The 13679-nt window shown below is 47.5% G+C and overlaps 1 long non-coding RNA gene across 3 annotated transcripts; it reads left to right on the top strand.

The window, feature by feature from the left end:
• The first annotated feature begins 1540 nt into the window (after window positions 1-1540).
• On the top strand, window positions 1541-11788 carry LOC113597570 (uncharacterized). 3 transcript variants are annotated; one of them, XR_003418350.2, is made up of 4 exons: window positions 1541-2467; window positions 4208-4313; window positions 10170-10318; window positions 10425-11788. It is a non-coding gene; the product is annotated as an uncharacterized LOC113597570 (long non-coding RNA). The 3 variants fall into 3 exon arrangements; XR_008290089.1 differs by having other exon boundaries at window positions 10170-11788; XR_008290090.1 differs by having other exon boundaries at window positions 4208-4783; window positions 10170-11788.
• The last annotated feature ends 1891 nt before the right edge of the window (window positions 11789-13679 follow it).

Genomic DNA, 13679 nt, shown 5'->3' with positions numbered 1-13679 from the left:
AGGGGGCAGAGGGTATATAGGAACTTTCTGTACCTTCGTCCCAATTTTGCTATGAACCTAAAACTGCTCTAAAAAATAAAATCTAGGGGCGCCTGGGTGGCTCAGTTGGTTGAGCATCTGACTTCAGTTCAGGTCATGATCTCTAGGTTCGTGGGTTCCAGCCCTGTGTCAGGCTCTCTGCTGTCAGCATGGAGCCCACTTTGGATCCTCTGTCCCCCTCTCTCTCTGCCCCTCCCCCACCTGTGCTCACCCTCTCTCACTCTCTCTCTCAAAAATAAATAAACATTTAAAGAATAAATCAATCAAAAAATTTTAAAGCAAAATGATAAAGGAAGCTTTGATTTGAAGCTATGTTATTTAGGCATAGCTAAATGCCTAATTTATTATTTGTACCCGTTGAGTACAAGCAACAGAAATTTCCAGCTCATTGAACTTCAGGTTACAGGTCACAGACGCCTGGTGAACCAGAAGACAGGGATTATTGTTACCAAATATGGGGGGAGGAGGATGCTGCCGAGGGCCTCAGAAAGGCCTAGAAGGCAGCAGGGAGCATTATCCTGCCCCTCTGTGCCAGCAGCTCTTTATTCCATCTCTCCCTGTCTCTCTCTTTCTGTCTCCCCCTCTCTTCCTCCTTCCCTTGGCCTTTTTTTCTCCCAGACTGCTCCCTCTGTCTCCCCAGGCCTACAACCCGCCAGGGCTCCCCTGTTTACACCAAATGGCGTCTGGCTCTTCATAAACACTATTTTCTCTTTCTCCATCCAGTCCTAAATTCCTGGGTGAGGGGACTCCTGTGGCCCAGTATCTTGGGGCAGGTGTCCACTCCCTGCCCCAGCACCTCTGGCCATGATGGGTGGAGGTGGGGACCCGGTACAATGGAAGCTGCCTCGGAGCCCATCCCTGCTCAGAAAGAAAGTGAATGGGAGGCAGGGGTTGTTACTAGGAGGTGGTGTGTAGTAGGGCTGGTGGCTTACAGCTGGGCCTAATTCTGTGACATGTGACAATCGTCCCCTTAGGAGCAGGAACAATATGTGAGCTGCTGGCAGACCTCTGCCCCACTTTCTGTGCTTGCTGCTGGTGCCCGCTTTCTTTTTGATTTCAGGTCTTGCAGGGGCTCTGATTTGGAGCGTGGCATTGGAGGAATTCTTCACCACCAACTTGCCTTAATTCCTCCTTTTTACATAACCAAATGGCAACAGAGAGGATGTTTGGATTCTGCTTGCTTGCTTCTCCCCCCCTCCCCCCCCCCCGCGTTGCAGGAGTTTATTTATTAATTAGTGTGCTAAATAAATAAATAAATAAAAGGAAGTCATAAAATACCCTTGTTTATGTTCTAGTCCGCGTGCTTTGTGTTCATTTGTCTGCAGCCTGGCGTGGGGGAGCGGAGCGCTTGCCCCCCTAGGAGGGGACCGCATGGAGGGTGTCAGCATCATCCGCTGCGGATGCGACTGGCCAATGCAATTCATTTCTCTCCCTCTTTCCCTCCTCCCCCCGCCCGGCTTCCTTCCTCCGCCCCCTCCCCCCCCCCCCCCCCCATGCTCCCGCCTCCGTCCCCGCTTGCTCCGCGGGGTCTGCGCGCCTTTGCAAGGAAAGAGGGCTTCCTGAGAGGGTGGCTTCGAGGCCCGAGAGCTCGCATCAGTCATTCCAAACGTCGTTAGGAAGCGGGACGGGATCGATGAGGCGATGGAAAGTCGGGTTCCAGACTGCCTCGGGGGGCGTTCACCGCTGAGCCCGGGCCGCGCCCCCCCACCTTCCCGGCCGCCCGGTGCCCCGCTGGGGACTGCGCAGGTTCCGGCCCAGGCCCTCGGCGCGGCCCCCTTCAGCCCTTCACGTTGGGGCTGCGTGAGGGCGTACAGCCGTCGAGGATCGGAGCCTAGGGGTACCGGGGCTCCCAGAGAGTGTGACTCGGAGGGGCAGAGGTTCCCCGCTTCCTAAAGCCGGGGCGCCCCAGAGCGACTGGGAACCTAACGCGGTGCGCCTGCCACCCGTCCCCTAGCAAGGAAGGAGGAGGAGATCGAAGGACAGCCTTTGCCCGATCATTGAAAGAGAAGCTTCTGGCCCCTCCCCGGATGGTTTGGAGCGGTTCGTAACTCAGGCTGACCCGCCTTTTCCGGCCCCTCCCAGCACTCTCACCCCCACCCGGAGGCCGGGGCGCGCGCCATCGGGCAGGCGGGCCTGGGTACAGCCACTACGGAGCCACAGAGCGGACAGCAGGGAGGGAAGGAGGGCCAAGCTGGCTTTCCAGGAGGCTGGACTTCCTCATCGTCTCCTCCCACGCCTGAGAGCGCGGCCGGGGGGTGGGGGAGGGGGGAAGGGCTCCTGCCCTGTTGGAACCCTCCCTGGTGCGGGCGCCAGCTGCTTTTGGCAAGGTTTATGGATGTGGGGTCAGACCGGGCTCCTCATCCTTGTTCACCTCATGAGCCACCCAGAAAATTTATATAATGTCCCCGTGACTTTCAGGGGTGAACTGGTGAGTATTTGGAGAGTCCAAATGGGGCTTGGTGAGTAAAAAAAAAAAAATTATTTCATTCTCTATATTATGCAATCATGTAAAGAAAATGAAATATAAACGATTACAAAAGGTGAAATACCCACTATGTAAATACAATTTCCTAAATGAAATCTTTACAACCCTTTATTTTCTCCTTTATACTATGGAAAAGTTCCCACAAAAATAGAAGAGTAGATAATTTTCAGCTTCAACAATGATCAAGATATGGTCAATTTTGTTTCATTACTCCCCTCCTGTTCTTATCGTTTTTTGTTTTGTTTTGTTTATTTATTTTGAGAGGGACAGCTCAAGTAGGGGAGGGGCAGAGAAAGAGAGAGAATCCCAAGCAGGCTCCATGCTGTCAGTGCAGAGCCTAACTTGGGACTCGATCCCATGAACCGGGAGATCATGACCTGAACTGAAATTGAGAGTGGGATGCTTAACCAACTGAGCCTCCCCGTCGCCCCATCCTTTCATTTAAAAAAAAAATTTTTTTTTTTAATTTTTTTGAGAGAGAGACAGAGCACCAGCAGGGGAGGGGCAGAGAGAGAGGGAGACACAGAATCTGAAGCAGGCCCCAGGCTCTGAGCTGTCAGCACAGAGCCCCATGCGGAGCTTGAACTCACAGACCATGAGATCATGACCTGAACCGATGCTTAACCAACGAGCTACCCAGGCTCCCCCTTTCACTTCTTTTAAATGATAAATTGACCTTGTGTTTTAGCCTTTGCCAGATAACAAGGCATCCCAAAGTGTACTGGCCTAAAACAGCAATACTCTATGCTTTGTCATGATTGTGCTGGTTGGCTGGGCACTTCTGTGGGTTTTGACTGGAATTATTCAAGAGGGAGGCTCAGCTGGGCTAGAAGGTCCAAGATGGTTTCACTTGCATGTCTAACTGTGGACTAGGACACTTCAGGTCTCCTTTCTTCCATGGCTTCTCGTGTTCTAGTAGGCTAGATGGATTGTTATATAGCAACCAGAACCTTCCAAGAGAATCAAGGCAGAACCCTTAAGCTTCCTGACTTAACCATGGGAGCCCCAAGTCACTTCCATCCTTTTCTATTGGCCCAAGCAGGTCACAGGGCAAGCCCAGACTCGGGTAAGGAAGTGGAGAAAAAGACACACCCTTGGATGGGAAGAAGACGTGGGGGGACACATTGCACAGTGCAAACCAGCATGGGAGGGATTGGTGGCCTTTAACCAATCTACCACAGTTTGTTTTCATCAATGTAACTTTTTTTTTTTAAGTTTATGTGTTTATTTTGAGAGTGAGAGAGCAAGTGAGCAAGGGAGGGGTAGAGACAGAGGGAGAGAGAGAATCCCAAGCAGGCTCTGTGCTGTCAGCTCAGAGCTGCATGTGGGGCTCGATCCCATGAACCTGAGACCGTGACCTGAGCCGAAATCAAGCGTCGGCTCAACCAACTGAGCCACATAGTCGCTCCTTCCACGTAACTTTTTATATGAGGTTTAATGCTCGCAACGGCCACACGTAATTCATCGATGAACACTTCGAATGCTTGATAGTCACCATCAAGGAGAAATTTCATTAGCACAGGTAAACAACTGCCATCTTTTATCATCCACTTAAACTTGTGCAACAGTTGAAATTATATTTAAAGGCTCTGGCAGCTCTTCCTTTAGTGGACAGATGAAATGTTGAAAGTTCTTATTGTAATGCAAATGGATTTTGAAAGCCAATGTATCTTTTCCTATTAGGTACTTAAAATGGTCTAATTTGCGGAAGGCACCTGCATTAGAGAGCAGCTGACCCGTGGTTGGCGTGGACACCGTGAAACTGTGCACCAGCCACAAAAGGAGAGAGGTACCTGATACCTGTGGAGATGGTGTTTCTGGGCATGCTGTGGGGGCCCCACTCCACCAGCCTCATATTGCACTCCCAAAACTGCATCCATGACAACCTCTGGTGGGGTAAGAGCAGGCATGGCGACAAACTCCAAGTTAGGGTCTCCAATTAGTTTTCCAACAAGTCAAAGGGAAGACCTCTTCAAAGTTTGTAGTTACTTTTAGCGGAAATGTCTAAGACTGAACATACTTCTTTCTTTCTTTTCTTAATGTTTATTTATTTTTGAGAGAGAGAGAGAGAGACAGAACATGAGCAGGGAAGGAGCGGAGAGAGAGAATCCGAAGCAGGCTCCAGGCTCTGAGCTGTCAGCACAAAGCCCCACGTGGGGCTCGAATTCACAAACCGTGAGATCATGACCTCAGCCAAAGTCCGATGCTCAACCAACTGAACCACCCATGCGCCCCTGAAAATGCTTCTTTCAATGGAAGGTGATAGATTTTGCCTTAAATTTCCTGTCCTTAATACTCACTTTGTTGCCACACAATGTGACAGGAATGTGTTCACATACTTGTACCGAATCCCTATGCCAGTTAGGCACATCCTTGGAGGTAACACTCAATGTTACATCAAACATCATAATGGCACACTCTGTTTGGATATAACAGCCATCTCTCAATCTACCCAATTTCTTATGACTAGTTATATCCTGTACGTTGAACTTAACAGGTCCTCTGCTGGTGTGGAATAGAAAGGAATGGTCCTCAACCTCTAATGTAGTCACATACTTCTTCAACTCAGCACTCAAATGACATTTCACGAATGCCATTTTTTCCAGCACAATCATTACCAACCAATATAAGTTTGAACTGAACTTGTGATTCTCCTTAGGTGGCTTCCAGAAGCATCCCTGTGCCCCATCTGACTGAGGGCACTATGACCATTATTCTTGGATTTACTGTTAACATGATAGCATTCTCCATCGGTGTACCTTCTTGGTTCTTTGTTGTTGTTGTTATTTTAAGTGTATTTATTTATTTAAAAGAATTTTTTATGTTTTTTTTATTTTGAGAGAGAGACAGAGACAGAAACAGAGCACAAGTCGGGGCAGGGAAGAGAGAGAGGGAGACACAGAATCCAAAGCAGGCTCCAAGCTCTGAGCTGTCAGCACAGAGCCCAAGGTGGGGCTCAAACTCACAAACTGTGAGATCATGACCTGAGCCGAAGTTGTACACTTAACCAATTGAGCCATCCAGGGGCCCCTAAGTTTATTTATTTATTTTGAGAGATATAGAGAGTGTGAGCGGGGGGGGGGGGGGGGGGCGGCGCAGAGAGCAGGAGGTTCCTCACTGTCAACACAGAGCCCAATGCAGGGCTTAAGCTCATAAACCCTGAGATCATGACCTTAGCTGAAACCAAGAGTTGGATGTTTAACTGACTGAGCCACCCAGGCACCCCTGTGTACCCCCTTGTAAAACTAGACAACAATCTACAAGACCACTCTCACTTCTCACACCGACTGCAGAGTTCAGGGGTCCCCAAGACCACCCTCAGTTTTGATTATTTGCTAGAGAGATTCACAGAACTCACTGAAAGTTGTTATACTCACCACTACAGTTTATTACAGAGAGAGGATACTGATTAAAATCAATTAAGTGAAGAGACACAAGGGGCAGAGTCCAGACAGGTCCAAACACAGAGCTTCCAGTTGTCATCTCCTGGTGGCGTCATGGACAGCATTAACTCTTCCCAGCAACTATGTATGACAGTATGTAAGAGTATCGCCAACCAGGGAAGCTCACCTGAGCCTCGGTGGCCTGTTTCCACTGGAGCTCAGTCATGTAGACATGGTTCGTTGCCCACTCTGTGAAGGCTGAGCTGATAACCTTGTGACACAAAGCCCCCACCATAAACCACATTGTTACACTATCTGGTGTGGTCCCAGGCCCCCTTGTAAACAAAGACACTCATTTTTTTTTAACTTTATTTACTTATTTTGACAGAGAGAGAGAGAGAGAGAGAGAATCCCAGGCAGGCTCTGCACTGTCAACACAGAGCCCGATGTAGGGCTTGAACTCATGAACCACGAGATCATGACCTGAGCCTAAATCAAGAGTCAGATGCTTAACCAACTGAGCCACCTAAGCTCCCAACAAAGACACTCTTATCTGGCAAGACATTCCACAGGTGATATAGACATCACCTCCCAGGAGTTGATGACAAAGGCCACACCTTTCTTTGAGCAAGGTTCATTCTTTCCCACATACCTCTCATTCTGCTTTTCCTCTCTCTCCTTTTTCCACATCCCTTTCTCTTCTACCTCTCCTGTCCTAGGCTGGAGTGGGGGGTCACGTTGTTATTGTAAGCGGTTTGAAGGTCAATGAAAAGGATGGGTCACATCACTAGTTCCCTCTCCGGGTCTCCACACCTTTGTGCCCAGGGTGCTGAGTGGCAGAAGCCAGCCACATTGCTTCCTGCTAGCTGAGCTCAGGGAGAAGGCACAGGGGTGTGGAAAGAGCACAGTTGGTCTTGGTAGCTAGAGGGGCTCTTGATCCCCCCCACCACCCAGCCAGCCGGGACATGTCAGAAGCATCATGTCTCCTCCCTGGTGTGTGAGGGAACTGACACAAAAGGGACAGAGAGAGGAGACCTGAGCAGGTCTGTGCTAAGTTGCCTGTGGCACTGACCACCACTCCCCAGTCCAAGTTGAATCCTGAACTTCAGGCAGAATAAGATCTTCCACTACCACACCCTTGGAGACCAGGCATCTTGGAGATTCTATGTATGTGTGACTGGGAAGGATGGCTGTACCCAGAATGTGGGACAGAAGTAGATGATGAAGAATTTGGAGGGTGCCTGGGTGGCTTAGTTGGCTGAGTGACAAACTCTTGGTTTCAGCTCGGGTCATGCTCTCATGGTTCGTGGATACAAGCCCCATGTCAGGCTCTGCATTGATGGTATGGAGCCTGCTTAGATTCTCTCTCTGCCTCTCTCCTGTGTGTGCATGCACTCTCTCTCTCTCAAAATAAATAAATAATTGTAAAAAAAAAAAAAAAGAGTTTGGAGATCCATAAAATCTACCTGTTAAGAGTAGGTGACAGATTGTTTTCAAAAATGGCCACAATTCAACAAAAAAATGGCCACAATTCCACTTCTATGAGGTATCTAGAATAGTTGAACTCATAGAAACAGAAAGTAGAATAGGGGTACCAGGGTCTGAGGAAGGGGGAAGGGGCAATCATTGTACAGAGTTTCAGTTTGGGATGATGAAAAATTCTGGAGTTGACAACACCTAATGCTGCTGAGAATGGAGGAACAGGAACTCTCATTCATTGCTGGTGGGAATGCAAAATGGTACAGCCAGTATGGAAAGTAGTTTGATAGTTTCTTTAAAACAAGGTGCCTGGCTGGCTCAGTCAGTAGAGTATGTGATTCTTGATCTTGGGGTTGTGAGTTCAAGCCCCCCACGTTGGGTGTACAGATTACTTTTATTTTATTTTATTTTATTTTATTTTATTTTATTTTATTTTATTATGTTGTATTGTATTGTATTTTTGAGAGAGAGAAAGACAGCGTGCAAGTGGGGAAGAGGGAAGAAGGAGAGAGAGAGAATCCCAAGCAGGCTCCACTCTCAGCACAGAGCCCAATGCAGAGCTGGATCCCACCACCCTGGGATCATGACCTGAGTCGAAACCAAGAGCCTGATGCTCAGCCAACTGGACACCCCGAGTGTAGAGATTACTTAAAAACAAACAAACAAACAAAAAACATTAGGGGCACCCAGCTGGTCAGTCGGTAGAGCGTGCAACTCTTAATCTCAGGGTTGTGAGTTCAAGCCCATAGTGGGCATGGAGCCTACTTTAAAAAAAAAAAAAAAAAAAAAAAAAAGTTAAAAAAAAAAAACCCAGCACAGCTCCCAGTAAACAGTAAACATAGGCTTACCATGTAATTCAGCAAACGTGTTCCTTGGTATTTACCCAAAGGAGTTGAAAGCTTATGTCTACACAGAAACCTGAACACAGATGTTTGTAGCAGCTTATTCATAATTGCCAAAACTTGGAAGCCACCAAGATGTTTTCAGTAGGTGAGTGGATAAACAGTGGTACATCCACACAGTAAATTTTGATTCAGCACTAAAAAGAAATGAGCTGTCAAGCCACAAAAAGACATGAGGAAACGTGAATGCATGCCACTAGTGAAAGAAGCCAATCTGAAAGGGCCACCTACTGTATGGTTCCAGCCATATGATGTTCTGGCAAAGGCAAAACTATGGAGACAGTAAAAAGACCAGTGGTTGTCAGGGGTTGGGTTAGAGGGAGGGATGAATAGGCAGAACACAGAAGATTCTTTGAGGCAATGAAAAGAAATGGTCCTGAACTAACTGTAAAAGTGCTAAATGAATAAAAGGTAGCATTTTTTTTTAAATCTATTTTTAATAAGTTCTGGAAATGGACGGTAGTGATGGATAGAAGAGTAATTTTGATGTTATGCATATTTTACCACAATACAAAAAAAATTTTTTTTTTTTTTAAGTAAGCTCTACACCCAGTGTGGGGCTCAAACTCACAACCCCGCGATTAAGAGTTTCACGCGCAGGGTCCCTGGGTGGCTCAGTCGGTTAAGCATCGACGCTTAATTTCAGCTCAAGTCACGATCTCATGGATCATGAGTTCGAGCCCCTGGCTGGGCTCCGAGCTAACAGCACAGAGCCTGCTTGGGATTCTCTCTCTCCCTCTCTCTCTGCTCCTCCTCCCCCCCCCCTTTCTCTTCCTCAAAATAAATAAATGAACTTAAGAAAAAAAGAAGAGTTGCATGCTCTACCAACTGAGCCAGCCAGGTGCTCCATGATACAAAGTTTTTAAAGAAAACAGAGAGACACAATTATTATCCTCCCTTTTCAATGCAGAGCGGCTCTTCCCATCAGAGTGGAACCTGGTCTGGTCTTGGGACTTGCTCTGACCAATCTGAATACCAAACATCGTGCCTGGTCCAGGCCTCTCAAGAAGCCTTGGGCTTCATTGCTGTTTCTGCTTGCTCTCCGTATGGGAGAAAGACGATCTGACCAGCTGAGGCCATCGCAGACCAGACTGTCCCCAGCCACCCTGGCAGTGGATATTGTACATGCGGGTGTGAGCCACGTGCATCAGTGGAGCTATGCCCAGCTTGCCAGTCCACAGAATCAAGAGCTAAATCTAGAGTTGGTGTCGTAAGGCACTAAGCTTGGTTGTGGACTGTTTTGCAACAAACACTAACCAACTCAGACTATGGTGATGGAGGTAAATAAGGACTTTCCAAGTGAGGAGCCTAATCCTCTGGGATGTTGGTTTCCCTTAAGTTGGAGTGTTTGAGGGACATGGGCCGCTAAGGGTTTTGGGAACACTTTTGGAGACAGCTGTTACCTTTACTGATGCTGCAGAAGCCTAAAACTTCTTGGAGGTCAAGGTTCCAGCCTTACGGGTTCTTAGATTTTGAAATCCAATATGAAAGAGATGTGGGTGACTCAGACAGCATCTAGCAAAGAACTTCCGGTGTGATGGTAATGGGCATGAGCGTAGGAAGGGGGGTTGGGGAGCCAAGCTGACCCTCCCAAGAAGCAAGCTCACCTGCTCTCTCTTGGGCCTCCAGGATGCTGTGCAGGTAGCCTGGCAACAATGTCCCCAGGCAGGCTGGTGGGCCCACTCTGCTTCCCCTGGTGGGAGGTTCACACGGGCCAAGATCAATGCTAAATGTGGAGATTCTTACTCAGAGCTGGGTTTCACACCTTCTGGCATTCAATACTAGCCTAGTTTTTAATAAAAAAACAACACTATTTTGGTGCCGTAAACCTATTTTTCACCATCTGGCATACCCTTATGCCTCTTATGTTTCTTCTTCTAGTACAGCCTGACAGGAAAAAACCACCATGGGACTAGAAGCTCCCGACCAACGAGGATATTATTGCACATTCAGAGGACGAGGTACCTCTCTGCAGGTTGTGACTGCTTAACTCCGAGCAGCAGACTTTAAAAGAACCTCTTTCTACAAATGTCAGTTGAACAAAATGAAAGAAGTTTGGCTCGTGAAATATTAAGACAAAACATAAGTTTGATTTTCCTTTGATTCTTTTTTCTTTTTTTCTCTTTTGCATAACAGATGATGACAATCTTAAAATACCCAACAGGCTAACGAGGAAGAAAAACCACTCCTTCTGTCTAAGGGGAATGGTGAAATAATGGCCCAAAGCTGTCCTCTGCAATTCCTTTGGGGGTGACATTAAAGGATTGGAAGGCATCGGGGAAACCAACAGGAAAATTAGCTTAAAAAAAAAAAGATTTTATGTTTAAGTAATCTCTACATCCAACATGGGGCTCGAACTCACAACGCCGAGATCAAGAGTCACACACTCCATCGACTTAGCCAGCCAGGTGCCCCAGGAAAATTAGCTTTGTTAGTAAAATGAGCTTACTTAGTGAAAATAATTCTCACTGGATCTAGCTTTTAACAAATCTATGGTCATTTTATGATTCTATATATTTTCTGGAGTAGAAGTCTGATGACCAGCACCTTTTTACCGATAAAAAGAGCAACTCCGAAGCACACAAATGTGTCCAGGGAAGGGGTCTTGTGCCTCTTTTTACTCAATGAGCCTGTGGTTCTTCTTGGTTTTCGTGTATATGAGTGTGTCTGTGTGTGTGCACATGGGCGTGCGTGTGCACATGTGTGGGTGAGTAGATCCAGGTTTGGTGGGGTTTTTTATTTTATGATTTGGGGATCCCTTAAAGAGAAAAAAGAACAGAACATTATGGATACAGAATTAGGAGAAGAATGTTATGCAGATTCAGAAAGAAAACACAATACATAGCATACTTTAAAAAAAAATGTTTATTTTTGAGAGAGAGAGAAAGAGAGCACAAGCAAGGGAGGGGCAGAGAGAGAGGGAGACACAATCCAAAGCAGGCTCCAGGCACAGAGCCTGATGTGGGGCTCAAACTCATGAACCATGAGATCATGACCTGAGCTGAAGTTGGACACTTAACCAACTGAGCCACCCAGGCACCGCAGCATACTTTTTTTTTTTTTTTTTAAGTAATCTATAAAGGGGTGTGTGGGTGGTTTAGTTGGTTGATTGTCTGGCTCTTGATTTCAGCTCAGGTCATGATCCCAGGGTGATGGGATTGAGCCCTGAGTTGGGCTCCGAGATGGTGGCATGGAACCTGCTCGGGATTCTCTCTCTCTCTCTGTCTCTCTCTCTCTCTGTCTCTCTCTCTCTCTCTCTCCCTCTGCCCTCTTCCCCTGCTCAAGCTTGCTCACTCTCTCTCGCCCTCTCTCTCAAAAATAAATAAATAAATAAACATTAAAAAACTAATCTCTACACTCAATGCGGGGCTCAAACTCACGACCCAGAGATCAAGACAGCCAGGCGCCTAACATATAGCATTTTAAAGGCTGAGAAATACCTCAAATCTCACCTAATTCAGAAAACTGACAAAGTTTTGTTAACTGCCCGACAAACCCCTACAAGCCTTTTTTCCCCTACGATTTTTGGCTGTAGACTCTTTCAGCACCGTTTTGTGTGACAACAATTTTGTAATATCATTTTCTAGCAAGAGGATAGAAAGATAATTCATTCTGGTTTTCTTCTGGCATAGTTGATGGAGATTTGGTTTTCATTATTTATAGTTTGGAAAACTTACCACTTCAGAGTTTGTTACTCATTTAGGGGACTGCTGTCAAATATGGGGGGACCTCTATTGAGTTTCTTTTATGAAAAGCTGTACATTTTCAGAGCATATCAAGGGTTCATGTTCAGGGAGCAATCTTAAATACTCTGAATTGACAATTCTCATCAGCCAACTTGACCTCAATGTCTTTTACAGGTCTGAGATTTGTTATCTTTGTCAATGTCAGTGTTTTGGTCAAATCAGCAAGAAAGTTAAATATTTTTCCCATTGTGTTCGTATACTTCACTTCTTTTCATTGAGTAGGTTATTAAACCAAGAACCCATATGTTAGCTCTATTCAAAATGTATCGCTTTCCCTTTTGGTATGATGTGAAAAAAAGAAAAACTGTTACAGTTTACTTTTCCATGCCAGAATTGTTTCTATTGGTTACATATGGGCATACTTGAAAAATAATTTCATTTTATAGGGGGTTTGCAATTATATTCACTGCATTATTGATGATATTCTTAGGAGGAAAAATTTCTGTTTTGATCTGCTCACAAGTTTAGGTATTTGGTGATTGCAAGAATTTCCCACAGACTAGCTTCCGGCTCTGTACATTTTAAACCTCATTTCTCCTCCTCCCACACCCCAGCTGCTGTAGTGCTCGATGTCATGATGCCAGGTGGGCGGTGGGATTATTCCCGGAAGTCATTCCTACCCCAGGATGGCCAGTAATAACTACATATGTAAACAGTTCTCATTAAAGGCACATTAAATGTATCCTCAACTCAACTTCCCCTTAGCCAGCCCCCAAAGGCCTTTGGCCTCTCCAGGACCAGAGGGGAAGTGTGACAGAGAGTCAGAGCGGGAAGAGAGCGATCTTAACCAATCTTAACAGCTCAAATGGTTCACTTCTGCAAATCGTAAAAACAAACACGACCATGTGAATACATTTCTGGGGCCCTGAAGAGCGCCCTTGGCAAATGAAGTGCCCTGACACTTAAGCTTCATTGCTCCGGGCAGGCATGAGTGTGCGAGGGTTTTTTGTTTTCTTTAACAAGCGGCAGCGGAATACCAAAGGCCCAACTCCAGAAGGCTCGGATCTGTGTCTCCCTATGACCTTGAACAAATCGCTCGCCTCTCAGTCCGCCTAGGTCCCGCACCTGCCAGCCTTTAGCGCGCGCAGAGGCCCTCTAGCGCCCACCCGGTCCCCGGCCGTACGGCCCCGCGGCCTCTAGAGGGCACCACATCCTCACCCCAGGCACGGGCCGCGTGCGCTCGCTCGTCCAGCGGCCCGCAGCGTCTCGCGGCTGGACTCGCTCCCGGGGACTTCCGGTGCCCTGCGCCGTAGTTCTCCAGGTGGACCGTAGATGCCGGCAGAACCCAGGTAAAGCCGGCAGGGGCTCGCGCGGACCCCGCCAGATGGGGCAGGAGCCTCAGAAGCGGGCCAGCTTCCCCACTAAAGTTCCGGGGGCCCTTTCAGGCGTACAGAAGAGTTTTCGTCACCCATAGGCCCCCGGGGGCAAAGGGTCGGGACCCCTCGGGGGTGTGCCGTCCGCTGAGGTCTGTGAGGTGGGTGTCCTCTCAAGCATGGGGCTTTGCCACCCCTCAGGCTCCTAAAGCGTGATTTGGGGTGTCTGGGACTAGGGAGGGGGCTTAGTAGGTGATCCTGGGGTGCTTGTGACCCGGCGCGACCACGAGTCAGGGTTGGCACACCAGCTGGACACGAAGGCTCAGGGTTTT

The sequence above is a fragment of the Acinonyx jubatus genome, chromosome X (genome assembly GCF_027475565.1).
Source record: "Acinonyx jubatus isolate Ajub_Pintada_27869175 chromosome X, VMU_Ajub_asm_v1.0, whole genome shotgun sequence".
In the NCBI taxonomy this organism is placed as follows: domain Eukaryota; kingdom Metazoa; phylum Chordata; class Mammalia; order Carnivora; family Felidae; genus Acinonyx; species Acinonyx jubatus.
The sequence above is the reverse complement of the archived record's forward strand: the minus strand, read 5'-3'. Positions and strand labels throughout refer to the sequence as shown.